Here is a 5,157-nt window from a genome sequence, read left to right on the forward strand (position 1 = left end):
CAGTTCATTGTTTTATTGTTTACATTCTTCAGTTTTGCTTCACGTCTCATGGCTCGTAGTGCATTGAATATGCATACGTTCCTTTATTATTTTATTATACAAAGAGATTATTGGAATCACAAAGGAAGAAAGAATCATTTTCACAGTAACATCAGTGCATCAAGAGAGCTCTGTGTTCATATCACTTCAGTGACCGCAGCCATAGTGATATCAGTGTCACCATAGATTATATTCCACCCAGCAGTACCATCTTTACTATACATGCATCAAAAACATGTGAAATACTGAAATGTCTTGAGAAATGCTGAAGTTACAACTGAATAACAAGAAAAAAACCAACACATTCAGTGTGATGCTCTTGAGAGCCACACAATACTTTAAGTGGTGGATAAGAGAGTGACCCCATAATACAACCTAGGATTGGCACAGCATTCAAAATGACAAAAGCTGCTGGGGAAAAAAGAAAAATCCAGTTTTCTATGGAAGTATACTTCGGGCTTACTTGTATTGGGTTTCTCTATGGTAGGCTATTGTTAGATGTCCTGCGAATATTGTCTAGTTATTTCATTCTAGTATACAATAGACTGTTATACCTCCTTCCATGGACATCCATTTCTGTAACTCTTGAATCTCTTTTTCTACGTGAAGCCCCATTGTCAGTCTTGTTTTTGCCTTGATCCTTTAACGCATAGCATCTATGGGGACCGCTCTTGTGGGTTAAACAACATTATCTGTTAACTGCAATGATCTGGTCATCTAAAAACCTTGGATTTGTTCATGGCACATTGCATTTAGACAGTAATCTCACTACAGGGTTCATGTAATACATTAAGTCTGATTTTCTCTTGGACTACTTTTCCCTGGTGATCCAATGGCTAGTGATGTGGCCTAGCCTAATGGGGGTCTTGAAATGGGAGTAAGCATCAACTACACAGACTAATAGTCATATCATATCAAGAGTTTTCAATATATCGGTACTGTAATATATGTTAGTCAACATTCAATTATGTGAATAGGACTCTGACCCGGTCGCTGTCTTTTGGAAGAAATTTTTGTTAAAGTGATTCAAGATTTAAAAACATCTTTGTAAGTCAGTACCTATGGGGGAAGCTGGCCTACCACTTATTTCCATAAGATCGTGCACTTTATTATTATTATTATTTTTTTTAAAATATTTTAGCTCCATTAGTGCAGAGCTATGATCTGTGACTGCAGTCCAGCTACAGTATCTAGCCTAAGGGAGTCTGACATCCACCACTGACTCTAGGTACAGACCCGAGCAGAACAATGGCCTGTACCAATGAAGAGACTGTATGGTGTCTCCTACATATCCACCATCGTAGTCACAGATCCTATATCTCTAATGTATCTAAGCTTAACAGTAGACAAAAAGGAGAACCTCAGGAACATAAATGGCAGGTCGTCATCCCCTGTATGTACTGACTTATGTAGCATTTGTAGAATGTTTATTTCATAGGGCCATCTCTATGGAGTTAATAGCAGCATGTACAAGTTCCATATAATAGTTACTACTCACTGTATATCTGTACATTATAATCTCTTGATATAAGGGAAGTAATACGCATTAACAGCTTTGCTTCAAGATTATTGGGGTGATGGTAACATTAGTACAAGGAGGAATATGATGCATCACTGCTATATTTTTCAGATTAGTTCAGATATTCACAGTGTGTAATGATCACATATGTCGGCAATGATTGCATAATACGTATATAATGATGTTAGAATGTCTTCATACCCGCATATCTAATACATACAAATATACATAGACCTGTTTTATTTCGCCTATATGCTGATTCAGTATAAACCTGGCAAAACAAGCATGGTATATTTCTTACAATGTAGAGGCAGAAATTCCTCAACTGTTCTCCTTTCCTGCCCCATTAAAACTGGCAAAGCAAATCATATTAAATTCTTACCTAAAAACTCCTTATTCCTGCCCTGGGCTCCGGGATCTGTCTTTATTTCACATGATGGAAGAGCTGGTAGTATGTACCAATACAAACCAGCAGTTCTTTTGCTGATTAATACACAGTCCAGTCATATTAATGAGACCACCGCCTACTTTTGACATCAACGTTAAATAACCAATCGCAGAAGGCACGTGTCATCAGCCATCTGGGTGCACTCATCATTGTGGAAGGCACGATGGATCAACACAAGTATGCATCTATCCTTGCGGACCATGTTCACCCCTACATGCAAATTGATTTTCCTCAGTTTGATGGCATCTACCAGCAGGACAATGCGACGTGTCATAACGCTTGCAGTGTACGTGTGTGGTTCGAGGAGCACCAGGATGAGTTTGCCATACTCCCCTGGACAGCAAATTCCCCGGACTTGAACCCAATTGAGAATCTGTGGGACTACCTCGATTGGGTTGTTCGCACCATGGATGCTCAACAGCGTAACCTAGCACAGCTGGCCACGGCACTGGAGTTGGCATGGCTCAACATACCAGTGAGCATCATCACAACATCCCCTCTCTTCCTGCACATCTCGCAGCGGTCCGCTCTGACAAAGGTGGTTATTCTAGATTTTGACAGATGGTCACATTAATGTGATTGGACTGTGTATATACGATGTTTAGCTTTGTTCGAAATACATTGTGGCTGCAGTATACATTGCTATGCATATTTGGTTTGGTATAGAGAGCCTCATGGACTTTCATACATCATTTCAAGGAAGTAGAAAAAAGCTGGAATGGGGACGAGCTCTATATTAAATATAGCCCATGGACAGAAATGGTGCCATTTCTGGGGTGAAAAAAAGAGATATCCCAGACAACCCTTAAATACACAAATCACTAAATTTGGAGTTTGGCCATTTGTAAGACACCATCCTTCATTGTCCCTGTCACTAGTCTACCAATACTTGATACCCCCAGAACAAGTGAATACTAGAAAATGAAGATGCTGGCACCACTGCGGTGAAATGTAAAGATCTATTCAATAATATCTAAATCCTAGGAAAAGAAATCTGCCTGGAATGTTAAAAAGAGTAAGTATCCTCTATATACCCACTCCACAAATAATGAGAAGAGTTCCCATCTTCCAATGTTAATGCCTACCTAAAGTGACTACATATTATAAACCCAATTAAATAAAATGTGTTAATAAAATACTTTCAAATAAATACACAAGAAAATTATTATTTTATACAATCAAAAGTGCAAGTCCAACTAAGTCATTACTGACCAAATGTCATTGTCCCTTCAGCTTCCAGTTCTGAAGTTCAGCAAGTCAGCAGCGGTGCCTGGACTGAAATCTGCTCCATGAAGCTTTACAATCAATGGGCTGACCAGCCCTTATTCCTGATACAAGACTATACAGTATGTGTACGGATAGGAGTGACCATACTCAGCATCTGTGAGGTCGATTGTACAATGAACTGAACAGCAAGCGAGATGTACTGTCAGTGTCTAAGGGTTTAGGACTACTGGTTAGATAATCTATTAAGGCTTCTCATCAATGTACTTATGCAATGAAGCTACTAAGTATCGCTCACCTGTGTCTTAGGCTAAGTGCACATTTACAAATAGTGTGTGGTATGAGCCATCACCTTCACTCAATCTTACTTTCCAGGAAAAGACGGCTTATCACCGGGAATGAACGTTCACATTGAGTGAGCCATTGACTTTTTTGGAAGTATACAGTGAACACACCTGCAAATGGAAACCACTATGACTTCCTTTATTGCAGATGAACAGTGCAGTCAAGAAACAGTGCACCCTATATGAGTGGTGCACATATATCTCATATACGCCAGGCATCACAAGTGTTTCCTGCCCAACATTTGTCCTCCCTCGCCTGGAAATCAGGTTAATGCAGAAGTGATAACACTAAGAACAAGTATGCATGTACATAAAGTTGGTGACAGTGAGTCCCATCTGAAATAATTCTCTGTCCAATGGACCTAAAAGCTCAACTATTCAATTTCCCACTGCCCAATATGTTGCTACTACTGGAATTCTACCAGCAGAAGTTAATATCAAGTTATGGCTCATAATTATTGATCCTGTGTCTTTATTTCTGCTTTCCTTTTATGTATAAATATAGAGGTTACTTGCAAAGAGGCTCAACAGAAAGACTATCAAAGCAGTGGCAATGTGTAATTTCTAACCACGCATACCCATAATCTAGCGACTATTTAAGGAAAGCAGTTTTGGTTCTGCTTGACAAAGGCAATCGTACTGTTGGTGGCAGCATTATATTAAGCAATGTGTAACATGGAGTGGTGTCGGCCATTTTATACACAGTATAAAGTGAATGTAAACACTAACTCATCTTCATGATTTTCACATATAGCACTTGTACATCATCAAGAATCAGTGAAAGTCTTCTTAAAAGCAATTCTCTGTGAATTTGGGGAAAACCTATGCTCTGAAATGTGAACGTCAGCAATTTATGAACAGTACTGCCCCCAACAGGCTTGTTCACTGCCTGCAATTCACCTTATGAAGAATCTAATCTACGAACAGTAAAAATATGTACATTTACACTGTTTCATTAAATTCTGTCAACATTCGTAAATTTCCATCCACCTAAGGCATCTCGTTGACCTTCCACCACACATGGCCAAGGGCTTTTGAGCTATGTTTCCTAACCTTCTGTGGTTTAGTCAACCTTGTAGAATAAACCATTTAGCCCTCCATGTTCACCTACAGTCTATCCATCTATAGGCCTCTAGTCATCACTGCTTCCAGTCTTATCGTCAAATAATTTCCATAAATCTCCAACTCCGTAGACCTATTCTGTCATTTACTAGTATTCAGCATAAAAGCATTCCAGTTCATTGAAAACTATTAAGTATTTTATGTGCACCGCTATACCGTATAAATGACTGCCAGGGTAATTCAGCCTCATCTATACTAGATCCTGTTTATCAGCACACTAAAAGCTTTTAGGATAGGCAAGCTTCAGACACAGTAATGGCTGTCATTTCTAGATTAAAAGAAAAAAAATAACCAACAAAAACATGAATACCTAATATTTGCGCTATTGAGGCCACTGTAAACTACAACTGTTAGCAGAATACTGAGCACCTATTGGAGTAGTTCACACAAGTCTCATTGATAATAGATCTGCAGCAGCCTGGGGAGCAACTGCAGAAACCACTTCTGTGTCTGTATTTATA

The sequence above is a fragment of the Leptodactylus fuscus genome, chromosome 5 (genome assembly GCF_031893055.1).
Source record: "Leptodactylus fuscus isolate aLepFus1 chromosome 5, aLepFus1.hap2, whole genome shotgun sequence".
NCBI lineage: Eukaryota > Metazoa > Chordata > Amphibia > Anura > Leptodactylidae > Leptodactylus > Leptodactylus fuscus.